The 27500-nt window shown below is 43.5% G+C and overlaps 1 protein-coding gene across 1 annotated transcript in view; it reads right to left on the bottom strand.

Moving 5' to 3' along the window:
• Nucleotides 1–27500, bottom strand: part of LOC123518460 (glycolipid transfer protein-like) — a 93906-nt gene that overhangs the window by 6588 nt on the left and 59818 nt on the right. The window lies entirely within an intron of this gene.

Below are 27500 nucleotides of genomic sequence, written 5' to 3'. Positions count from 1 at the left end.
AGCATAAAAGTGAGGGCCAAGAATTAACATACGTAACAATAGGAAGGATAGTGATAAAGGAAAGTGCATGGAGGACTATGAAAGGAAGAAGGAAAGACTCAAAAAACTTTAAGGACATTGTTTATAGGGAAAATAAAGTAGGAAACAACGAAAAAATAGGAAGAATATGAAAGTTACACAAAGGTTGAGAGAGAGAAAAAAAAACGTATACATCTAATTTATGAAAGAGGGAGACGAAATAAGAACCAAAAAGATAAAAAAGATGAAGAAAGAGCAAAGTGGAAAAGAAGCGAAAGACGGGGAAAAAGAAAAAAAAGGGTAAAAGGAAGGGCGAGAGAAAAACGAAGTATGAAATATAACAAAGGAAAGAATAAGACTAGTCAAACGCAAATAGGAAAAAGAAGGAGGAGAAAAAGAAAAGGCAAAAAGGAAGGAAGGCAGAGGAAAAGGAAAGACGACAATATAGAATGAGGAAGAAAAAAGGGAGAAAAGTCAATCAAGGTGAACGCGAAGGAAGAACGGAGAAAAAAAAGAGAAGAGATAGAGAGGGAGGAAATAAAGAAAATAAAATAAAAGAGAAAAAGAGTCTTAGCAAATAGGAAAATATTAAATGTGAAGAAAAACAGAAGGACATCTCTCTCTCTCTCTCTCTCTCTTTCCTTCATGTAACTCCGCAGCCACATTTAAAAAGTCGAAAATGAAAATATAGAAATGAAAGAGATGGAGGAAGGGAGGAGAGCAAAGAAAGATGAAAAATGGAAAGCAAAACAAGAGGATAAGACAAACATTAAACATGAAAGATGGGGGAAAGAATAAAATAATAAAGCAAGCAGGGAAACAATGATGAGAAGATAGAAGAAGGAAAAATAATGAAAGATAAGATAGATGGGAAGATAAAATGAAAAAAAAAAAAGCTATGAAAGATGGAATAGAGAGAAAAAGAAAAAAAAAAGTACGAAATGGAGGAGGAAGAAGAAAGATGAAAACAAGATATACTCGAACATAATGAAAATAAATAGCAAACGAAAAAAAAAGAAAAACACTAAAAATACGAAAAAAAGGGAAGAATAAATGAAAAAATAAAAGATAAAGAAAACTAAAGTGAGAAAAAAAAGAAAAAAAAAGAAAAAAAGGGAGCTAAATAAAATCAGAAAGAGGTTACGGAGAAAAGGAGGGAAAAGAATAGGAGTCACATAATCCGGGCCGCTAGTGACCTTTATTTCTTGTCCCTCAGTCACGGGTCAGGGAAGAGGGAAGGGGTGGAAAGAGGCGAGAGTGACGGGGTGGCGGAAAGGAGGAGTGGAAGGCAGAAAGAAGAGGAATAGGAAAGGGTGAGGAAAAAAGATAAGGGGAAAAAGAAAGCTTATGATAAAGAAAAAGGAAAGAGAAATAAAAATGGGAGGAAGAAACAGTAAAAAGGAGAGTATGATAGAGAAGAAAGAGTGAAAGAGGGAAAGGAAGAGATAAAAAAGGAAAACCAAAGGAAATGAGGCATAACATAGAAACGAAAAGTAAAAAAAATGGAGAGGATGAAAAAATAACTTGAAAAAAGGAACAGAAAACAAGAGGAAGAGAAAAAGCAAAGAGAAAGAAGTAAAGAAAAACAAAAAGAGAAGAAGTAAAGTGAAGGAGAGAAGGAAGAACACAAAGAAAGGAGTGAAGAAAGGAGAACACAACGGAACACAAAGAAAAATACAAACCATAGCAGATATGTTGATCCTCACTAGGCAATGATAAAACACACCATCAAATCTAAAGGAAAAGATGTTAGACCAAAAAAGGCGATGAGAGAGAGAGAGAGAGAGAGAGAGAGAGAGAGAGAGAGAGAGAGAGAGAGAGAGCAAATTAAAGAAAAAAAGAGAGAGAGAGAAGAATTTAGTAAAGGAAGGGAGAAGAGGTGGAAGGGAAGATACAGTGTGAAAAAAAATACTGTAGTAGTAGTAGTAGTAGTAGTAGTAGTAGTAGTAGTAGTAGTAGTAGTAGTAGTAGTAGTAGTAGTAGTAGCAGTAGTAGTAGTTATGGCAATCCGATAATTTCTATGGGATAAAACAAAAGTGTCATTATAAATAAATCTCATAGCAAAATAGTTACAGGAAAAAAAATATATCAATAAAAACGAAAACAAAGAAGAGAGAAATACGAGGACGACATTATTTACCTCTCCTCCTCCTCCTCCTCCTCCTTCTCCTCCTCCTCCATTCTCCGCGGTGACAAGAGAGGCCGTGAGGGGAGGAGAATGTCAAGGCTCAAGGTTTAAATTGGTCTGGAAGGTTCATGCATCTTGTAGCGAGATGGAACCCTCCACACACCTGCCTGGTATTTGCTCTGTCCTACGCCATACACACCTAGCCCTCGCCTTCCACCTCGTCCTCTTGTCCTCCTAGTCCTAATAAATCAGTGTTGTCCTTCCTTCGTCAACATTATCTTTCGTATTTTAGTCTTTCCTTTTTTTTTTTTTTTTCTTGTGCTCACCCATTTTCCCTCGTCACCTTTTCTTCTCCTCATCATCATCTTCGTTGTCCTCTTGTCCTCCTCGTCCTTTCAAGTCAGTGTTGTCCTTCTCTCGTCTACATTCTTTCGTATTTTTGTTTTTCTTCTTTTCCTCGTGTTCACCCATTCTCTCCTAGTCACCTTTCTCCTTCTCATCATCTTCTTCGTTGTCTTCTTGTCCTCCTCGTCCTTTTAAACCAGTGTTATCTTCTCTCGTCTACTTTATCTTTTGGATTTTAGTCTTTCTCCTTTTTCTCGTGTTGACCCATTTTCCCTCGTCATCTTTCTCCTCGTCCTCATCTTTGTTCTTGTTACTTTTTTTTCTTTTCTTCATCACCGCCTCTGCTGCCACGAATTTCCCTTCTCTATTATCATCTTATAATCATTGTCGTCATCATTTTTTTCCTCTTCCCCATCCCTTTCCTTCTCCTCCTCTCGTTTTTTCATATTTTTCTTCCTTATCATTTTCCTCCTCCTCTTGTTTTCTCCTCCTCCTTCTCCCTTCTTCTTCCTCTCATTATTTTTTCCTTCTCTCTTCCTCCTTCAGTCGTGAACCTATCAGCCAAGGCTTGTAAGATGCATGGAAGGTCTATCCGTCAAAGGCACCTCAACAAAGAATAGTGAGGAGCGCAATGAAAGGAAGGTCAGAGCAATGAGCAGCAGAGTGAATGAGTGAGGAGCTGGATGCGCTGCGCTGCTGTGATGGCTAAAGGGCACACAGGATGAATCGTAAGAGACGAATGAACAGTGATATTTGACAGAATACTTCTTTCGCTCCAAGCCAACGTGTGAAGGGAATACAGTTTAGTATAGTGCTGTGGTTTTTAACAGGCCGAGCTTCTTCACGAAATGGAGGTTTTAATGATCAATTCCGGGTCAGTGAGGAAGGAACGATTGCTAATAATACGAATCGGGTGAACACTATCTCCAGTAATTACTTATACCAGTGTCATCATCATTAATATTAGAGAGAGAGAGAGAGAGAGAGAGAGAGAGAGAGAGAGAGAGAGAGAATTACTGTGTCCTATTACCCTCACAGAGTCGTCTCTGCATGGAAGATCCTGGAATGTGGTGTTCAAGATCATGCAGGCTTGTGTACAAAGAGTATTTACCATGAAATACACTATACTAAATAATAAAAAGAAAAAGTAACAAGATATGTTCGCACCAACGCTCAGCTTCCTAACACACTGGAACTGCATCAGACCTTCTAGTTGTGGACTTTCGCCTGAATTCGATGTTAGTGTTTACTAACACTCTTACGTATACTGTAATAACAGGGAAGCCACCGCAAAACATCACATACAATTTCATACTTGGAATGATTAGTTGTGTTGTGCCACAGGAGTGATGACTGGTGTGGCAGAGACACGTTGTGAACAGATAGACACACTCGACAGAATAACTGAAATGACAAACCTGGAGGAAGTGAAACGAATACAATAGACAACAGAAAGACAGCTGTTGATGTTTAGGATGATGATGATGATGATGATAATGATGAAGATGATGATGAACATCAGGATGAGAGAGATGAAGAAGAAACCGAGAAAACCTACCAGCAGCAGCAGTACTGAGAGGCGGCAGGGGGAGACAGAGGAAGAAATAAATATTGATAACGAAAATAATGTTAGAATGAAAAAATATATAGAAAAATGTCTGCTATTAACCATGGACAATCATACAACTAGTTCCATGATACAAACCAACAAACCAACGAACAACAACAACATCAACAATTAGTTCGACTGCTATTACTACTTCTTCCCTTAGCATATATAATAAAAATAAAAGGAAGAGAGAAGTGTAGCAATAACCTCGCTAAGTTCCTGGTGACATCCACTCCCCGCACGGCTGACGGACGCTGGACTGACTGACTGGGGCGGGAATCAAACCTTAAACACAAGAAAGGATACTGTTGTGCTGTTACCTACTCGACACTCTTGTTGAGCTATTCGGCCATGTACTGTACGTAACTCGCTACTTATGCCGGTTGAGGACACACACACACACACACACACACACACACACACACACACACACACACACACACACACACACACACACACACACTATAAGTTATAATCAATACATATCACAAAAAAGAAAGATGAAAAAATATATTACACTTCAACTTTCTTTTTAATACACTCTCTCTCTCTCTCTCTCTCTCTCTCTCTCTCTCTCTCTCTCTCTCTCTCTCTCTCTCTCTCATAGCCTCCAAAAAAATTCCCTCAATACGCTCGCTTCACACTATTACGACACAAGACGAAGGGCAGCGGAAGGCAGGCAGGGAGGGCAAGGATGGGCGGGGAGGGGAAGCTTAATGTATCGTTCAGCGTTAGTAATTCAGTGGGCGGGTGATTCGCCACACTCCATGATGAGCCCTTTATGACGCCTGAATAGCACATTAGTGATTGTGGCGCGCGTGCTCCTTACACACACATACACACGTGGAAGAAAAGGAGTATGTAAGTGTTAGAAAGGGAAAGGGGAGGGGGGTGAGTGACTTTTGTATAGGTGTGTGTGTATGTGTGTGTGTGTACTCTCTCTCTCTCTCTCTCTCTCTCTCTCTCTCTGAACAGCAACACCACTATCACCGCTACTTCTACCATCACCATCATTACTGCCACCACCACTGCTGCCACTACTACCACCACCACCAACAAAAACAAAAACACTAGTACCACCACTACCAACAATAACAAAACACACCATCTCCGTCACCCTTACCACTATCACTATCAGCACTACCACCATAACATCAAAAACATCACCCACCACCACCACCACCACAACAACAACAACAACAACAACAGTAGAAGCAGCGAGGTCAGGCAGGGTGGATGGAGGCGGAGCAGCAGAAGAATGAGAGTCCACGGTTATTACGGGCAGTTTGATTGATGTCAGTGCTGCCACAACCACACCCGGACGCAGACCACAGCGGTGACACTTACCACTCACCAGCCACCGTCATGCACCCACTGTAACTTCCAAATGCAACTCCAACGTTTAATACCACCTTCAATTAACATTCCAGTGACGAAGCATTGTATATTTTTTAAGTTGATGTGGGTATGAATTGTGGTGGTAGTGATGGTAGTGGTGGTGGTGGTGGTGGTGAGGGAGGGGCGGGCTTGGCAGTGGAGACCCGCCATGGTGAATCAATGACGGCGTGACCAATGGCCGTTCAATACAGCCCCAACGCAGCCCAGACTCACATCTCCCCTCTAATACTCCTACTCCTACTCCTCCTCTGTCTGTGTTTCCTCTCTCTCTCTCTAGCTCCTTCAGTCTTCAATGACTCCTTCGCTGAGATGTCCACGCGTTAAGAAAATCGAATCCTGCTGTAACTAAACGGGAAGACAAACATCAGTGTGAACCTTCATTCGCGTGAAGCGTTGTGGAAGTTGCGTCTCGTGAGCGAAGGAGAAAAATGTGTTTGGGAAAGGGGAGGGAGGGTCTGGTGGGGATGGCATGGGGTAAAGGGAGGGGGTTACAGTGATGTGGTAAGGGGAGGGTGAGGGTTGGTGGTCACGGCTGCACGTGTTCTCACTTGGCACGACAAACGCAAACTCGTGCTCATAATATTTCAATTTTTCTCTCCCTTTGCCTCTCATTCATTCACTTTATTTCCCTTTCTCCCTCTCTCTTTCTTTTCAAAATCCCGTGTCTAACTCTCTCTCTCTCTCTCTCTCTCTCTCTTGGTCCTTATTTGATTCCTACTTCGCTTTTCTAAATTTTACAATATTGACTTTTATCATAAACGGAAAAAATGACCTCCGCAGTGTGTGTGTGTGTGTGTGTGTGTGTGTGTGTGTGTGTGTGTGTGTGTGTGTGCACAGGACACTTGCCACAGTCAGCCCCGATCGTCACGGCTCCGCTAATCACAGTCTAATATACCGATTACTCTTATATTATTCAGGTCCAATCGACGTGTTTGCCTCATTACCACTCTCTCTCTCTCTCTCTCTCTCTCTCTCTCTCTCTCTCTGTGTGTGTGTGTGTGTGTGTGTGTGTGTGTGTGTGTGTGTGTGTGTGCCTGTGTAGATTGTAATGCATGCCTGTTCAAAAGAGAGAGAGAGAGAGAGAGAGAGAGAGAGAGAGAGAGAGAGAGAGATGTATGTATGTGTGTAATTCACCTCGGTCGGCTACTGGTCACCCAGCCAGTCTTCCCCATTATGCAGCGAGCTCAGAGCTCATAGACCGACCTTCGGGTAGGACTGAGACCACATCAAACACAACACACACCGGGAAAGCGAGGCCATAACCCCCCAAGTTACATCCCGTACCTATTTACTGCTAGGTGAACAGGGGCCACACATTAAGAGGCTTGTCCATTTTCCTCGCTTTCCGGGACTCGAACCCGGCCCTCTCGATCGTGACTCGAGCGTGCTAAAACACTACGCGGTGTGTGTGTGTGTGTGTGTGTGTGCCCACGCGCGCCCACCACTACCTCACTCCCGGCTCGGAATTGCCCACTGATAGCTGTTATCGCTACGCAGGGCAGGTGGAGGGAGTCGCCGAGCCTTGCGGGCGGCGCCGATTAAAAGCACCAAGCAGGAGTGAGACGAGCGAAGCAAGGGAGAGACAAGGGTAGGAGTCACTGATGTAATTATCTGTCTTCTGCGTGCTTACTCGTTGTGGCTGGTGATAGTGGTGATGGTGGTAATTATTATTGTTGTTAAACAACAATAATAATTAGTATACATATAAATATTTCTCCACGTCAGAAGCAACAAAGTAAGAAGACAAGCTATCATATTTTCTTTCGACACGTCTGCACTCACGACAAATGCACTGACCTTCATTTACTCTCATTGTTCTATTCCCTCACAGGACACGCATCACCTCAAGGCTATCAGAGTGACGTGCAGGGCCTGTAGTCTTTGGCGCCGGCAGTGATAAGCAAATAGGGGGAGGAGGGGGAGGAAGAGGAGGAGGAGGAGGAGGAGGAGGAGGCAGGTGATGGGCGACAGGTGGTGGCATTGACGACGGCGACGGCAGTGGCGACAGGTGTCTCGAGGCTCCCACGGATAATAGACCAACAAATGTTTTCTTTTTCTTTTAAGTTCGTCATATTTATAAATGCTAATATTTCATTTTTTTATTCATTTATTGCTTGTGTGTGTGTGTGTGTGTGTGTGTGTGTGTGTGTGTGTGTGTGTGTGTGTGTGTGTGTGTGTGTGTGTGTGTGTGTGTTTCACTGTTTGATCTGCTGCAGTCTCTGACGAGACAGCCAGACGTTACCCTACGGAACGAGCTCAGAGCTCATTATTTCCGATCTTCGGATAGGTCTGAGACCAGGCACACACCACACACCGGGACACCAAGGTCACAACTCCTCGATTTACATCCCGTACCTACTCACTGCTAGGTGAACAGGGGCTACACGTGTGTGTGTGTGTGTGTGTGTGTGTGTGTGTGTGTGTGTGTGTGTTAGAGGAGTTTCTCTCTCTCTCTCTCTCTCTCTCTCTCTCTCTCTCTCTCTCTCTCTCTCTCTCACGTAATGACAATATAATTAATGATTAAAACACAACTAACCCAGGATAGCATATAGAGCAGCGGATGAAGTAGTGTTCTTTGAAATTCGTGCTGTTAGTGTACTTTTGTATCAGTACAGTATGTCTAATCTCTTGTAATAAGCATGCATGCCCAAATGGCGCTTGCATGCGCATATGTGCTGGCGCGGTCTATGCGCGCATGTGTGCGCGCGCACACACACACACACACACACACACACACACACACACACACACCGGAGTATATAGATTCACTAATATTCTGCCGGCATCAATGTCACAACTCTGCTCCTACCAGGGAATCATTCACATCAAGGTGAGCAGCTGCGCTAGTTTGGAGGGTTGCTGCCCAGCAGGTGATTCCGATTCAAGGCCTACTGTTGGCGTGGCTCCGACATCTTCTGCCAGCTGTTATATCCAACAACAACAACAATAACAACAATAATAATGATAATGATAATAATAAGGAAAAGAATGATAATGAAAGTAATAATGATAATAATGATAATAATAATAATAATAATAATAATAATAATAATAATAATAATAATAATAATAATAATAATAATAATAATAATAATAATAATAATAATAATAATAATAATAATAATAATAACAATAATAATAACAGCAATAAACAAGCACACATGCAAGCAGTGCACTCGAGAAGCGGCATCACAACACATACAGGTGTTAACTTTTTTTGCAACTAAACCAGTATTTTTCTTTTATTTTCATATATTAGTTTTTACTTCTTAAATCTCAGTTTTCTTGCATGAGCCCACATGACTTCCATGCTCGATGCGAGGCGGTAGTGGTTCATGAAAGTATCACATCACAGTCACCACAGCCGGAATGAAGGGTTGAGAGAGGTGAGCTGAGCGAAATGGAGACAAAGAGCATAGGGAGAAGGAAGGGTAGAAGATGCCGGCTTGTCACCACGCTGGACGTCTGCCTGCCTCTCACGAACATATGTCACCTGCCACTCAACACTCAGGTGAGTGTGGCACCTGCCCGGCGGCTTCCCACCACTACCACCACCACCACCACCACCACTACCACTACCATCTTATTTTTCCGTCATCTTTACTATCGAGAGCACCACCACTACCACCACCACTATCACGATCACCACACTATCCTCTGCAATTCTCTCTACTCTTCTACCCTCATCGTCTCTTCCTCATCACACCACCACATGTCCCCATTCCCTCTCCCCCTCCCCACCAGCAGCGTTCCCACCAGCTGGCTCGATTCCGTCGTGCGACACCTGTCCACCTGCCGCCTCAACATACCGGCCGGCCAGTGATACATGAGAAAAATGCTTTATCTTGCCGTAATTATCAGCAGAAAGCATATCATAATATGTGTCGGCCCCAGTGCCATGATGGTTCACACTTTCGGTAAAAGGTTCGACATGGAGGTCAACAGTTCAAACCCTTTGCCGGATTATAACAGCTTGGGCTCGTTTCTTTGAACACTGCAGACCATTAGTTATATTGCAGAAAAAAGGCACGAGGCACCGTGAGGCAGTGCGGTGTGGTGCAGGACTCGACGACGCATCCTGCCCTGCATTCCACTCTTGAACAGGCTCATGAATGATTAAATGAATAAAGATCACACACACACACACACACACACACACACCGCGTAGTGTAGTGGTTAGCACGCTCGACTCACAATCGAGAGGCACGGGTTCGAGCCTCGGTAAGGCGAGGCAAATGGGCAAGCCTCTTAATGTGTGGCCCCTGTTCACCTAGCAATAACTAAGTACGGGATGTAACTCGAGGGGTTGTGGCCTCGCTGTCCCGGTGTGTTTTGTGTGTGATGTGGTCTCAGTCCTACCCGAAGATCGGTCTATGAGCTCTGAGCTCGCTCCGTAATGGGGAAGACTGGCTGGGTGACCAGCAGGCGACCGAGGTGAATTACACACACACACACACACACACACACACACACACACACACAGATATACTTATGGTTATATAGTATGTGCATTATTGTTCTAGTGTTCCTTCTTCGTCCTACGTCATCATCATCCTCATGATGATGATCATCATCATCACCATCATCATCATCATCATTATCATCATCATCATTATCGAAAGAAACCAGGAACAGCAGCAGCAGCAGATGAAGAAGCAGCAGTACTTATCCGCCTCCTTCTCCTCCGCCTCCTGTCAGACACCTGCGTGCTCGCGCGCCGTCTACTCCCAGACACTCAAGATAGAGTGGAGATGTGCTATCAGCAGGCAGGAAGGCGCGGTGTTCCTGGAGGCGCGTGCTGATAACATGAGATTACAGCAAAAATACACACCGGGCTCTCCATACACACCTCTTTCAATATTTTTTTTCTTCTTCCTCCTTCTCCTTCTCTTCCTCCTCCTCCTCCTCCTCCTCCTCCTCCTCCTCTTCCTCCTCCTCTTCCTACTTCTTCCTCCTCCTCTTCCTACTTCTTCCTCCTCCTCCTCTTCCTCTTTGGTCAAAGATATTCGTCAAATAAAGCGAAACATTTTCTTTCTTTAATCGCACTGTTAATGTTTGGAATTTTCTTCCCTCAAGTGTCGTCTATAGTGAAATAGTTACAGCCTTCAAGAATAAATTGGACAAGTATCTCGACAGTAATCAGCAGCTCCGATATTATCCGATGTCCTGAACGTTCGTTTGTATAGAAATAGATTTCTGGTGTGGGGGAGTTGACTGGCAGTGCCTGGCGGTGGAAATCGGCTCTTTCCCAACAATGTTAATTGCAATGATAGTAATGTCTAACTAACTCTCTTCTCGTTCCTCATAAAAAAAAATTCCATACAATTTTTCCATGTTTTCTATGCATTTCCTAATTTCTTGCCAGCCTTTGGCTGAAGGGAGTGGTGGGTGGGGAGGAGCCTTTGCATTTGCTATCCTTTTTTTCTAGCATTAGTTTAGATATAGTAATCTGCAAACAGCCTAGTAAGGGCCAGTAGGCCTGCTGCTGTTTGTTCTTCCTTTGTAATATCGTGCTTCTTCCTTCACCTACTCTTCCTTTCTTACATTTACCTACTGTCTACTGCCTTTCCTTCTCTACTGCCTTTCCTTCACTATTTTTTTCTCTTTAACATCTTTCCCTCCCTTGAGCACTATCCTTTGCAGTTCTCACTCGTTACTCTTTATCATCCTCTTCTTTGACCTTTCCTCCTTATTCTCCTCTTCCTCGTCTTATTATATCTCTCCTCCTCCTTTTCTTTCTTCCTTCCTCCTTCTCCACTTCTTTATTTATTTTCTTCATTCCTGACATAATGTATAAGTTTCTTGGTTTTCCTTCCCTTTGAAACCTCCGCCCATACACAAGGCGGCCGCGGCAGGTGTGGGAGTGACGCGGGATTCCCGGAGTAGTTAAGGTGCGAGTGGCTGATAAGGCCATTCTCGGGAACCACTTGATGGCACGTGGTGGCCCTTCCCCTTTCGTTCGTGTTGTGTCATCTATTTGTTTGAGTCAAATTTTACTCACACCTTTTAAGATTTTATATTTGAGTCTCGTTATTGAATTAAGGATCTTTTCTGTGCATTATCCAGTGCATTTTGGAAGAATCTATGTACTGTGTGTGTGTGTGTGTGTGTGTGTGTGTGTGTGTGTGTGTGTGTGTGTGTGTGTGTGTGTGTGTGTGTGTGTGTGTGTGTGTGTGTGTGTGTGTGTGTGTTTGTGTGTGTGTGTGTGTTCGTGCGTGTTTGCGGCTTAACACCCTCCACGCCCTTGGGGAGTTCTTTGTCCTGGATTGGAATCAAATATATTGATGATGATGATAATCACGATGACGATGATATTGATAGTAATGATTACGATGATGACGATGAAAATGATGATAATAATGATGACACCCGCATGAAGATACTTTTTTGTCAACATAATTCACACGTGACTTCCATCTGTACGTAGGGTGTGACTGTGTCATTTGATTCGCGTAAGCATTTTCATCGTGAAATACACAGTACATAATTAGAAGAGTAAGATAAAAAAAAAAAAAAAGAATAAGAAAAAGCATCGTGCGTCCCACGAGCCATCTGTCGAGTTCAAACGGTAAATTGAAAAATATTTTAAGATGCAAATCCGCGCCGAGGCTCAGCTGCAAAAAGGCGAATCCTACAGCGTTTGTTTACCTCGGCCACCGCCGCCACCATTGCCCTGCCTGCCCGCCTGGTGGGCTCCCGGCGCTCTCAGCCACTGCTAATGGTTTATGAGGTACTCCCTACATTTCCCGCCACCAAAATTTCAATTTTTATAACACATCTTTGCATACGCAGAAGAAATCAATTACTACAATCATGCACAAGGATATGAGTTGGTTTAAATGATCGTGCTGGGAGGATACGAAACATTTATACACAACGAGCGTTAGTTAGTGAGACGCGGGGCAGGGGAGGATTAAAGCAGGGAGCGTTACACCAATGTTTTGAAATCGCCGCCAAAACCCTTCGCTCTACATAGAATTAGCGAGAATCGGAATGTAATTTTAATCTTATTACTTCGAGCGAATCGGACGGTGAGCGTCCCCTTCCGCCTCCAACCCTTCTCCACCTCCCTTGCCCTCTCTCTCTCCCCAACCATGCCCTTGTATTCCTACGTCCGCACACACACACACACACACACACACACACACACACACACACACACACACACACACACACACACACACACACACACACATTAAATGAAAAAAATGTAAAATTTTCCATATAGCAAATAATACTGGTATGACTCTCTCTCTCTCTCTCTCTCTCTCTCTCTCTCTCTCTCTCTCTCTCTCTCTCTCTCTCTCTCTCTCTCTCTCTCTCTCTCTCTCTTTCTCTCTCATAGCAGCAGGCAGGTCTCTTTTTAAAAAGCATACTAGCATCCGATCACAAAACACTCAGTCACGGATGAACCATTTGGAATCCGCACAAAGATTATGAACGGATGCGAGGGGAGAGAGGATGGGAGAGGCTTGGGAGGCGGGCAGGGAAGGGAGAGACAGGGCAGAGGGTGGGTTAGGTGATGCAGGTGGTGGTGGTGGTGGTGGTGGTGGTGATGGTGGTTGTCAATGTTGACACTGCGGCTGCCCACCTGCCCCGCCCCTCCACGCCCCTCGTCTCCTCCCCTCCCAGTACAGAGCTCTAGTCTCTACGCAACCCCTCCCTCCTCCTCCTCCTTCAATTCCCAACTCTTTATCCACTCTCCTCTCCTCTCTCTCTCTCTCTCTCTCTCTCTCTCTCTCTCTCTCTCTCTCTCTCTCTCTCTCTCTCCCTTTTACTGCTCTTCACACCCCTCATTCACTTTGGTAAGAGACTGGAGAGTGCATTGTTTTAACATATAAATAGATTTTCTATTACATTTTTTCCTTTTTACGTGTAACGAGTGACCGCATTGGCAAATACTTTGGCTTCTTGTAGCAACTACTTTGAGGTATGAGAGTTTGGGTTTTCAAAGAGCTTTTCATGATTCTAGTGATAACTTGACAAGGATTTTGCATCATGAATGAAATAAGAACAATCGTGAGAACCCGAGGGACGATCTCTGTTGAAAGTATAAATATTTCTTTTATGAATTCAAAGCGTTTTCAAATATGTTCCTAGATTATTAATGACTTCTTCGCCTTCTATTCGAAATCTGTGAGCAATGGTCGCCAATATGACAAAATACATTTTGTTGCTTTTCGTAATTAAATCTCAAGGTGAAATAAGACAGTTTAATAATTTCATTATTAGCATATAACTATAATAGATTATTAATAATAAAGTAACGTTGCTCGTCCACATTTCCTTCTCCAGATGCTACGTGGGGTTGCATTTTTCCTGATGCCCTTGACAAGGTGGACAAGGTGGCTGCGGCTGGCAAGAGAGGAACACAACCACTGGATCCACAACCAGACTCAGTGACTTTGGAGTGCCGACACACTGACCAACGCGTATACTACTGCCGCTCGTGGTGCATCACGAGGCCTCAACCACAGCACAGGGATACCAAGAGATGAAGCTGTTCCTTGGAAAACACTGATGATGATGATGATGATGATGATGATGCATCAACAACAATAACAACAATAGCTACTACTACAATACTACTACTACTACTACTACTACTACTACTACTACTACTACTACTACTATTGCAACTACTACTGCTACTACTACTACAACTACTACTACTATTGTTGCTGCTGCTGCTATATGTACTGCAATTGCTGTTATTGTTTCCACTGGTAAGGATATTAGCAACAGCAGCAACAACAGAAACAACAACGTTAATGATAATGATAAAAATAATGATAATAATAATAATGATGATAACAATTACAGAAAAGAATGACTAATAATAATGATAAAAATAATAACATGTATCGGTTTCCATTCAACTAAAGCTATCTCCACGAGCTACTTTTTGGTCATCACGCCTCGTGGACGACACACACACACACACACACACACACACACACACACACACACACACACGCCTGTTCTTAACGCGCCACACCCCTGACAGCATGGACTACGTTTCCATTTTTTTTTTTTTTTTTGTTGGTATTTTTCTTCTAACCTAACCTAACCTAACCTAGCCTTTCTCATCTATGATGGTGCTAATCTCTTACGACTGTTTGCCTCTTCCTCTGTGTGATGGCCCTGTCTCAACGAAATACGTAAAACCATATGACTTTTGGAATAAAAGCAATATTACCGTAAAGGACAAATTATATTTATTGGTGTGTGTGTGTGTGTGTGTGTGTGTGTGTGTGTGTGTGTGTGTGTGTGTGTGTGTGTGTGTTTGCGCTTCTTCCTCACATTCATCATCATCAACAACGACACACACACACACACATACACAGAGGGGAGGCGCGTCACTTAATTAACCAGTCATCGCCGGTCTACACATCCCTTACTCTTGGAAACTCTAGGTAGACAGATACTATATTATATACTCTGCTTTTTCCTGAGCAGCAACCTTCTCTCTCTCTCTCTCTCTCTCTCTCTCTCTCTCTCTCTCTCTCTCTCTCTCTCTCTCTCTCTCTCTCTATCTGCATACTTACATTTTCTCTTTCTCATGATGAAAAAGTTATCTCTGCAGTCCAAGTTGCCTAGACATCACACACACACACACACACACACACACACACACACACACACACACACACACACACACACACACACACACACACACACACCACTATCACAATTTAATGGTCGGCCAGCGGGATCGTCAGTGGGAAATCAAGCGGCTGGGATCGAGAGCTTTATCGCCTCACTTCTGCTCCCCTCTCTGCCTGTCCCAGCACTCCCTTCCTATCCTAGCCCTCCCTACCTTCCTCTCCCTCTCTCTCCTCTCCCTATCATCTCCTCGCGCCCACTAAACCCCTCCACCCTCGTTTTCCTCTTCACGCACGTGTGGACTATCATAAAAAAGAGGAAAGAAGAGAAAATATGACAAAAAAGAGGTAGAGCGGTAAGCGTCACTACAGTTTTCGCTTGCCAGTAAACAAAAGAGTAGCGGCAATGGCTGATCCGCAGCTTACCCTTCCCGTCTATCCATCCACTCACTCGCATATCCACTTATCCCCGCCTTATCCACCTTCCACTGGCGCTTCACTGATGAGGTTATAGGCGCATGATTGTTAGGAGTGATTGTTTTCCTGTTTTTCCCTCTTCTATAGACTAAGGAGGGCAGGGAGGAAGTGATGTATATCTTCCTCCTCTTCTCTATTTTCCCTTACTTTTTTCCTTCTTCATTTTACCTTATTTGTGTACTTGCGATTCGTTTGCATGTGATATAACTTCTCTTCCTCCTCCTTGTGTTTCTCCTTATCTCCTCATTCTCCTCATTCTTTTATGGAGATGGGCAAAACAATCAAATATCATGCAGCGGGGCAACAGGACGCGTGTGGGAAAGCATTTGGCAACTTCAAATCAATAACAATGCTGATAACGGAAGAATATACATATACAATGTAATATTCAACACTTCTGAGAGATATTGTATTGCAGACATTGAGGTTAAAGAAGGGAAGCTGAAGGGAAGGAAAGTTTTATGTGAGAGGAACTTCCCATTATAGGTGTTTCACTTCGTAAAAGGACTGATTGCTTATAAAATATTAGCATCTCCGAAGTTAAGATAGAATCAACGAGGACGAAATAGAATACTTGATATTATGGAAACCGTTTAAGCAAGATACGAGATGTGAAGTGTCCAGTACATTCTTTAGTAAAGTATATTCTAGGTGTGAATTCAGTGTAAGTGATGGGGATGATTGAAGGGGAAGGGGGATGGTCGAGTATCAATGAATAAGAGGTCATGGTTGTGTGGAAAATTGTGTCGAGTAGAATAAAGAAGGTTCTAAATATCTGAGGCATTGTACAAGACGAGGTTTGCATTGCCTCATTAAGAGCAAAATGTGACAGGCAAGTGTGGTGAAAATGAAGAGATTCGAGAAACTCTGCACAACATACAAATTCTCACTCATCCACTATGCGGCATAGCGCACGAGAGACTGTTGCAAGATTACTGAATCAATCCTTGCATCGCCTCAAAGGCCGGCACTTCATTCACCTTAATGACTCAAAAGTTTAGTTTTTCCCACGCCACCTACAGGCTTTCTTCCCACCTGCATTAATGACTAGACAGGTGAACACGGTCGGGCCAATGTCATTAGAATAATTACCACAGTCAGCCTTAATGTCACACTTATTTCATTATTCACTCTCGATTTACATTCAACTGAGCAGCCCCGGTGGTGACGCACTCAAGATGCGCCTCAGCACTGCTAGCGTCAAGGCTGCTCCACTCCTACTCTGGCAAATGGATTTTCGTCTTAGTGGCAAGAGAGGATAAAACCCCCTTGCCCCGGTGGATTGAGCGGCATTCAATGAATACGTCGCCTGGCAATCAGGGGAGGGAGTGAGAGGTTTGTTTGTTTTAATGTGAGCGTCGCGGAGGGAGACAAGGTGTTTAATAAGCCATGGCGTCTTGGTGGTAAGCGCCGCCACACCACACCCATGATTTCTTGAGCGGCAGACGTTCAGTGTATCCAAAACAGTGTATTCTGTTCTGAGAGAGTCAATAGAAGTCTTGGAGGTGCGGTACAAAGGCGAGACAAAATAACACTGATGACGCGTTCTAAACCATCTTAAAGAAGATAACATGGGTTTCTTTTTGTCTACAGACTTATGGGAAAATAATATGGAAATCCCCCTACTATTTAAATGAATAGCTATTTCATCACATAGTGAGGAAGTTAGTGGAGCCAAGTCTGCCGTGGCATATTATCCTTGAGTGCTTGCTGACCGATCACCATCATCGATATTTATGCTTTTTATACACTGTGTCCCGACAGAGAATATCATACGTTGAACATATCATCCAAAATTGAAAATATACTGTTCCGTCAATGCTTTCAAAATAACTCAGATTTCTCCAAATGGCTCTTATTCCTTAAAGACACGCACTTGCGACGCTGCACTCATGCAAAATCATTTCCTTTCATGAGCGAAAAAAAATGTAACTTGTGTAACTTGGCAAAATGTTATGGAAATAAGAGAAAAAAACACATGTGCATTCTAGAACCACATGCCAATAGAATCTTTCCTACTCATCCACAAATAACATAAACAACACAACACACAAAAAAAAAAAAAAATATATGAAAATACAGAGAAAAATATGTTCGTCTTCGAATATACACATGTAGTTTTTCTTCTGACAAGTATTAATATAGTGAAACACAAAGAAATAAATCAGAACACAACATACATTTTTTTTCTCTCTCTTCCGTTCGTTGGGTCGCCGCGGCACCTCGCACCCTGACCCGCCGGCCCGGGAATTATTCAAGCGAGGGAGAAAACTTCTTCAAACTTGCACTAACCCGACAGATGATATTTGTTTCTTTCAACACAGAGGCGAGCTGAAGGAGACAAGAGCAGCTGGAGCAAAAAGGACACGGGCGATGCGATAATTCCCCATCGGCGCGAGTCTTTCTAGATGTGCGCTCTCCGAAAGGTCAAAGCAGGAGAGGATGGGGAAAGGCAGGAGAGGAGGGAAAGGGGCTCCCAGCCAGATGACGGCAGTGCATTTTAATGAGACTCCTCGGGATTGGCTATCTAGATTTCGTCGTAAAAAAAGCCAGCGTTTTCTTCCTCTCGGAGCCGTAATCAAGAGACAAAAATACAGCGGTGACTCGCTTACTGGAGGAGAAAAGTTTAAGACGGACACCTGCCAGATTAAAGATTATGGTTCGTGTGTGTGTGTGTGTGTGTGTGTGTGTGTGTGTGTGTGTGTGTGTGTGTGTGTGTGTGTGTGTGTGTGTGTGTGTGTGTGTGTGTGTGTGTGTGTGTGTGTGTGTGTGAGTGAGTGGGTAAGTGAACGGGTGTGAGTGTTACAGGTATTTTATCTACATGCTTATTCATCTGTTTGTTCTGGGAAATATTTATAATACTTATAGATTTATCATTAAAAAAGTTAGCCTTATATGAAAAAATTCATGAATCTATCGGTAAAATGAACAAACATCATCCAGAAAAGCGAAAAAAAAGTGCCTCTACTTCTGTCTCTGCCTTTTCTTCTTTATATTCAGTTCACTATCTGTCTGTCTGTCTGTCTGTCTGTCTGTCTCTCTCTCTCTCTCTCTCTCTCTCTCTCTCTCTCTCTCTCTCTCTCTCTCTCTCTCTCTCTCTTTCCCCGCCAGCCACAACACACCTGCGCCCACCTGACATTCGAGACGGTAATTGTGGCCTCAGGTGACAATGGCTCCCCTCACCTACAAATTATCGAACACCACGAAAAAATAGGATGCTCTAATATCGTCACGACAATACACTGGCTTGGAGGAGGAGGAGGAAGAGGAGGAGGAGAAGGAGGAGGAGGAGGAGGGGTGGAGAAGCGAAGGAAAAAAAATCATATTAGTTTCGCTGACTGAGACAAGTAAAAAGGAGAGAAAAAAATATTGGTAGAAAAAAAAGTTATACAGGTAAATAAAAACGTTTAATTGAAGGTGTAGAGTGTCGTGTTTAGTGTTGTGGGTGGGTATAGGGGAGGGTGTAGAGAAGGGAAGGGGAAGGGAAGGCCAGGGGGTATAGCAGAGTGTATAGGAAAGATGGAGGTGACAGCTGGACCATTGAGGCTTTTTTGTCAGAATTTAGATAACCTCTTGAGACGTTTGGGAGAGAGAGGAAAAATAATAAATAAAGGAGGGAAGGAATTGTCACCTGTATAACTTAAAGGCTCATCGGGATTTTTGTTTCCTCTCTATACCCGTCATTCGTTTTTTCTTTTCTTTTTTTTTCTCCTCCGTTAATTACAGTGAGTAGGGCGTCACAAAAAGAATATTGTCACCTGCACATCTGAAAGGTTTATCATATATTTTTTGTAAACTTTTTTTTTCGCCTCCGGTAATTGAAGTCTTGAAAGAGTCAGAGGATACTGCCATCTTTACTTTTGTTTTCCCTTTCTCTCGTCTCCATTTTTTTCCCATCAATCTCAATAAAAAAAAAAAAAACAGACAAGTAGCAAGGCGTGAAAAGTTTCGCCAAGTGATGTTTTTTCTAAGTATCCTGCAGCATTAAGGACGGAAGTATTTCATCTACTCCTCGTCTGACAGGCATTTAACTCCAAATAGATAAGTAAAACGAAGAATTTGATAAATTAATAGAGAAATCAGTAAATAAATGGAATAGACAATACTCCTCTTTATATGTGTATATTGAAAAACAAAGCAAAACAAAACTATAATAATAATAATGATAATAATAATAATAATAATAATAATAATAATAATAATAATAATAATAATAATAATAATAATAATAATAATAATAATAATAATAATAATAATAATAATAATAATAATAATAATAATAATAATAATAATAATAATAATAATAATAATAATAATAATAATAATAATAATAATAATAATAATAATAATAATAATAATAATAATAATAATAATAATAATAATAATAATAATAATAATAATAATGATAATAATGATAATAATAATAATTATCATAATAATAATGATAATAATGATAATAATAATAATAATGATGATGATAATAATAATAATAATAATATATATATATATATATATATATATATATATATATATATATATATATATATATATATATATATATATATATATATATATATATATATATATATATATATATATATACCTCCTCTCCTTTCTCTCCTTCTCTTTCCCCTTCCATCCCTTAGCCCCCTCCCTTCCCCTTATCCTACTCCTCACCCTTGCCTATCCATCCATCACCCTCAAAAGGTGAGCCCATTCAGTTGTAAGGAAGGGGAGGGAAGGAGGAAGGAATGGAGGGGCGAGGGTTATAGAGGGGACGGGATATAGAGGGAGGGGAAGTAGAGGGGAGAAGGATGAAGCGAAAGAAAGAGGACAAAGCACGTGGTCATAGAGTAGAGATAGACAGTAAATGAAAAACAGACAAGAAGGTTGTCGCATTTCAAGTAAATATACTACTGTGTTTTGTACGCCTAAGATGCTTCAAAATATTCTTTTTAACCTATCATTTCACTTCTCCGGCAAGTTCTTCGATTAAGCTTCAGCTACTGCCGTCCATGTTGCATTTTGGTGTGGAGCAGCTGAATCATTGGTCAATGTCCTTCGTTTTGTCAAGTCAGGGAACCATTATTGGACCATTAGATTCTATTGGATGTAAATGAGTGAAGAAATCAAGAGTGGAGGGCCGGGGTGTTATTCTTTTTCTTCTTTTGGAATTTTCACTCCCATTAAAACAAAACAGTACCCGAAAATGTCTTTCCTCTCCTCTTTAGAATACCACGTGCACGTGTCGAGAAAGACCAGCCATATAAATCGTTGACTTAACATTATTAGTACAGTAAAAACTTCTTCTTTCTTCCTTACTGTCGTGTTTCTCCTTTCCTCCTCCTCTTCCTCCTCCTCCACCTCCTCTTACTACTGCTACTACTATTACTACTACTACTACTACTACTACTACTACTACTACTACTACTACTACTACTATTACTACTACTACTACTACTATTACTGCTGCTACTACTACTACTACTACTACTACTACTACTACTACTACCACTACCACCACCACCACCACCACTACTACCACCATTACCACCACCACTGCTGCTGCTGCTGCACCACCACCACCACCACACACCACCACTGCTGCTGCTGCTGCTGCTGCTGCTGCTGCTGCTGCACCACTGCTACTGCACCACCACCACCACCACCACCACCACCACCACCTGCTGCCACCACCACCACCACCACCACCACCACCACCACCACCACCACCACCACCACCACCACCACCACCACCACCACCACCACCACCACCACCACCACCACCACCACCACCACCACTGCCACCACCACCACCACCACCACCACCACCACCACCACCACCACCACCACCACCACCACCACCACCTACCACTGCTACTGCTACTGATATTTTTTATGGAAGAAGTGAAAATGGCCAAAGGCAACAAAAGATGAAAAATAAAGGCCCTCTCGGAATGCCAGTTCCCTTAGAGCAGTGGGGCGCGCCCCCCTAGGGGGGCGTGGGTGATTTCCAGGGGGGGCACGAGCCTCAGGTGAAAAGTAGAAGTTTTTCCATTTATGGGTTATTTTCATGACAAGAGCATGGGCCAGTACTGTAAAGATAAGCTTATGAAATAATGCAAAAGTATAGTCGTTACTAACTCTTGTTTTCAAAAGACTCCCAGACATAACATTTTTCGTATATCTATGTGAAACTGCATTTTCACGCTCGTTGCTATCAAAACCAAGTACAGAAACCGCCTGAACGTTGAAGGGGACTTACGTTGTGCACTCTCAAGCATTCGACCACGTATTCAAGATCTGGTAGCTAAGAAGCAGTGTCAAATATCTCACTAACCATGTATTCAAGATCTGGTAGCTTAGAGCAGTGTCAAATATCTCACTAATGTAATTCATGCTTAGTAAATGGACTAAAAAGCCATTTTTTTAATTTTCTTTTTAAATCTGGGAGTGAAATTTGTCTATAGATGCAAGGGGGGCGTGGAGGAAAAGGTCAGTTCCTAGAGGGGGCGTGGTCGTAAAAAGATTAAGAACCACTGCCTTAGAGGTTAAAAGAGAATTAGCCAAAAATCAGGGACAAATGTCTTGAAACTTCCCTCTTAAAAGAAGTCAAGTCATAGGAAGACGGAAATACGGAAACAGGCAAGGAGTTCCAGAGTTTACTACTATTACTACTCCTACTACTTCTACTACTACTACTACTACTATTACTACTACTATTACTACTACTCGGACTGGCATCACCACCATCACCCCTCACAAAGCCACACGCCAACAGGACAGACTTGACCAGTTTCCTTCAATCAACAAAATAATGACAACACGCCATCTGAACAAGAAAAATGAGACATGATCATAAAACACAAACAGCTGACACGGAAGACAAACGCTGTAGTTTAGGATTAGCAGCCGCTGAGCGAGGAGAGGAGAGGGAGGGAGTCACGGTGGATGGGCGGTGGGAGAGGTAGGAGGAGGCACGTGTCAGAAGAGGCTAGCACGTGCTGACCACCCACTCACGCAGACTCACGCCCGCCGGCACACGCTCACGCACGCGCTGCGACCTCATTTAACCGTGCGCAAGGCAGGAAGTGACTCTCATTTGCAAGCGAGATGTTTGTCCAGGATCCATAACGCTTCAATAATTGACCTCAAGGACTTGGCTTCCGCGCCGCTCATGCCTGTCGTTTTTTTACCCTCTCTTTCCCTCGCCCACGCCAGCCGGAAGCCACAGGTGAGTTTGCTCTCTAATTGGGCAGGTAAACGAGGGTTGGTAACAGTCCGTGGGAACTCTGAGTGTATGAGAGAGAGAGAGAGAGAGAGAGAGAGAGAGAGAGAGAGAGAGAGAGAGACTGTATGGAGTATGAGTATGAGTGACTATGAGTGTGTGTGTGTGTGTGTGTGTGTGTGTGTGTGTGTGTGTGTGTGTGTGTGTGTGTGTGTGTGTGTGTTGGGGGGTTTGCATCATGAAATTATGGCACTGACTGTCTGTTTTTTCCTTTAGGATAGACAAGGAAAGAAAAACTGCCATGTCAGACTCTTTTTTCATGAATTTTAGGCATCCTCTTACTATATTCATGTATGTACTGTATATATGTGTGTATGTATGTATGATATAATTTGTCAGTCACTCATGTTTCTATCAAGTAACACTTTTCACATCCTTATCAAGCACAATCATTTTCCTTATTTGATTTTGTTCTCTCTCTCTCTCTCTCTCTCTCTCTCTCTCTCTCTCTCTCTCTCTCTCTCTCTCTCTCTCTCTGTGTACTTGAAGAGCCTGAGGGGGAGGGGGAGGAGTTGAAGGGGGACGTAATCTGACCCTTCAAGTCTGCTAGTGTGTACGGCAACAGCTGTGTGTGTGTGTGTGTGTGTGTGTGTGTGTGTGTGTGTGTGTGTGTGTTATACGTACTTTTTTTCTTATAATGTCCTGAAATAAGAACAATTTTTCTTTTACAATGTTCATATTCAACACCAAGCAGTAAAGATTAGTTTCCATATAGATTTCTGAATATTTTGAAGAGATATTAAATTATACAAAAAGGTTTTCATTTCGTTTTTTTTTTTCATAGAATTTATATAGTATTGTGCTATTTGTTTGTGTCCCTCTGTGTCTGTCTGTGTGTGTGTGTGTGTGTGTGTGTGTGTGTGTGTGTGTGTGTGTGTGTGTGTGTGTGTGTTTTCGCAGGACTCAGGAAAACAAGTCAACTCTTCCCGTGTTCTTATTTACATATGTTTCCTCCTTCCCTCCCCTTTCCTTCTCCTCCCCCTTCTCTCTCCCTCCATCCATCCCTCCATCCCTCCCTCCAGCGTGACGTCACAGCGCGAGAAAGACAGCATCTGCTCCCGTTCTCACTTAAGCACGAGGGAGGGGAAGCCAGGAGAGAGAGAGAGAGAGAGAGAGAGAGAGAGAGAGAGAGAGAGAGAGAGAGAGAGAGAGAGAGAGAGAGAGAGAGAGAGAGAGAAACGAAGTGACATAAGGGAACACCACAGTAACAAGGATATGGATGAAGGTAAGCAGACTGATGAACAAATGAGAAGGAGGAGCTCAGGTGGTAAAAACGACGAGACAAGGACAGAGAATGGAAAGAATATCAAGAAATGGAAAAATAAGGCAAGATGTCAACTGAATACCATTTTTTTTTATTAGATCATGAAAAGAAGAAAAATATGTATCGTATAGGGAAGGAAAACAAACACACACACACACACACACACACACACACACACACACACACACACACACACACACACACACTTCAGGACAGGCACACACTCCACTTACTACACTTCCCCGCTACACACCAACACATGCTTTAATTCAGAACGTTACACCCTCAGGTATACTCACACACGTTCTCACATTCCACTCCCAGCAAACACTCTACACTCCTTCACGACTGACTGATCTAATTGACTGACTTTGATTTATGGTCTGCAACACTAAGGTTATGTAACACGACACTGGATACGGACTAGATGTTATTTTGAAAATATGCAAAATGTAATAAATGAAATTATAACATAGTAGTGGTAATGGTAATATTAAAAAAAAATGCTAGAAGTAGTAGTAGTAATAGTAGTAGTAGTAGCAATCGTTGCTATCATTGTTGTTGTTGTTGTTGTTGTTGTTGTTGTTGTTGTATGAGTGATTTACGTTATCATACCACATTTCACCATACAGACGTGTTGTATCAGGCACACTTTGTCCGTACAGCCAATACACATAGGCACGCATATGCACACACTCATTAGAATTAAGACAGGTATAGACAGTATTTCACTAATAATCTTTCAGCATCATCATACATATATTCCATACGATCCTCTGGACACGCAAGCACGCACACACACACACACGCACAGGCACACACACACACACACACACACACACACACACACACACACACACACCGCGTAGTGTAGTGGTTAGCACGCTCGACTCACACTCGAGAGGGTCCGGGTTCGAGTTCCGGAGGCGGCGAGGCAAATGGGCAAGCCTCTTAATGTGTGGCCCCTGTTCACCTAGCAGTAAATAGGTACGGGATGTAACTCGAGGGATTGTGGCTTCGTTTTCCCGGTGTGTGGAGCGTGTTGTGGTCTCAGTCCTACCCGAAGGTCGGTCTATGAGCTCTGAGCTCGCTCCGTAATGGGGAAGACTGGCTGGGTGACCAGCAGACGACCGAGGTGAATCACACACACACACACACACACACACACACACACACGGCCCGGTAGCTCAGTGGTTAGAGCGCTGGCTTCACAAGCCAGAGGACCGGGGTTCGATTCTCCGGCCGGGTGGAGATATTTGGGTGTGTCTCCTTTCACGTGTAGCCCCTGTTAACCTAGCAGTGAGTAGGTACGGGATGTAAATCGAGGAGTTGTGACCATGTTGTTCCGGTGTGTGGTGTGTGCCTGGTCTCAGGCCTATCCGAAGATCGGAAATAATGAGCTCTGAGCTCGTTCCGTAGGGTAACGTCTGGCTGTCTCGTCAGAGACTGCAGCAGATCAAACAGTGAATTACACACACACACACACACACACACACACACACACACACACACACACACACACACCGGTAGCTCAGTGGTTAGAGCGCTGGCTTCACAAGCCAGAGGACCGGGGTTCGATTCGGCCGGGTGGAGATATTTGGGTGTGTCTCCTTTCAAGTGTAGCCCTGTTCACCTAGCAGTGAGTAGGTACGGGATGTAAATCGAGGAGTTGTGACCTTGTTGTCCCGGTGTGTGGTGTGTGCCTGGTCTCAGGCCTATCCAAAGATCGGAAATAATGAGCTTTGAGCTCGTTCCGTAGGATAACGTCTGGCTGTCTCGTCAAAGACTGCAGCAGATCAAACAGTGAAACACACACACACACACACACACACACACACACACACACACGGCTCGGTAGCTCAGTGGTTAGAGCGCTGGCTTCACAAGCCAGAGGACCGGGGTTCGATTCCCCGACCGGGTGGAGATATTTGGATGTGTCTCCTTTGACGTGTAGCCCCTGTTCACCTAGCAGTGAGTAGGTACGGGATGTAAATCGAGAAGTTGTGACCTTGTTGTCCCGGTGTGTGGTGTGTGCCTGGTCTCAGGCCTATCCGAAGATCGGAAATAATGAGCTCTGAGTTCGTTCCGGAGGGTAACGTCTGGCTGTCTCGTCAGAGACTGCAGCAGATCAAACAGTGAATGAATTACACACACACACACACACCGCGTAGTGTAGTGGTTAGCACGCTTGGCTCACAACTGAGAGGGTCCGGATTCGAATCCCGGAAAGCGATGAGGCAAATGGTCAAGACTCTTTATGGGTGGCCTCTGTTCACCTAGCAGTAAATAGGTACGGGATGTAACTCGAGGGGTTGTGATCTCGCTGTCCTGGTGTGTGGAGTGTGTTGTGGTCTCAGTCCTACCCGAAGAACGGTCCATGAGCTCTGAGCTCACTCCGCAATGGGGAATGCTGGCTGGGTGAGCAGCAGACCACCGCGGTGAATTACACACACACACACACACACACACACACACACACACACACCATAAGCTCTTACATTTACATCACACTCCTCCCACCAATCAAATAACAGCACCATTTCTTCCTCCAGTCCTAACACACAAATCCACATCACTACTACACACTCCCACATCTCTCTATGCCCTCACCACTCACTCACAGGCACCACACACTCATCCACACATACAGCTTCATAGCTACTGCATATCCATACACGCCACCACATAAATACAAATAGCGTATTCTTCAGCACATTTTTACACACTCTTACACTACACACATACGCTTATAATATACACAGCCTCTCACACAACTACACCACGATCCACACGCCCCTTGGCCCCCTCCGCTACACATGAGTAAAACAGATCAAACAGCAGTAAAGTACATCCCATTATGGACTCGTTGGGACAGTGGGAGGGAGGGAAGGAGATGAGAAGCGGGGCACGTGGCGGAGCACGGCGACGACAACGCGGCACGTGTTGGGGGCGTGGCGTGGGGCGTGCGGCGGACGTATATACAGCATGAACATTGTTTTACCTGGTCGTTAAGCGTCGAGAACGGAAATGAGAAGGCAGAAGGTTTAATCGCCGTTTACTTTCCCGGGGTTGTCCAGGGCTGGGCACGTGGCGGGGCACGGCGTAATGGGAAGGAACACATTCATAACGGGGCCCGATGACTGCTTGTTCACGAGTTGTCATCATTAACTATTACAGAACTCTCTGCTTCACTGCTGCTTCCCTCATAAATGATTGAAAGTAAATGTGTGTGTGTGTGTGTGTGTGTGTGTGTGTGTGTGTGTGTGTGTGTGTGTGTGTGTGTGTGAGTGTGTGTAATTCACCACAGTCGTCGTTTGTTGGTCATCCAGCCAGTCGTTCCCTTACGGAAAGAGACCAGAATTCGTACT

Source organism: Portunus trituberculatus, chromosome 43 (assembly GCF_017591435.1).
Source record: "Portunus trituberculatus isolate SZX2019 chromosome 43, ASM1759143v1, whole genome shotgun sequence".
Lineage (NCBI taxonomy): Eukaryota > Metazoa > Arthropoda > Malacostraca > Decapoda > Portunidae > Portunus > Portunus trituberculatus.
This window is presented reverse-complemented; position numbering and strand designations above follow the sequence as displayed.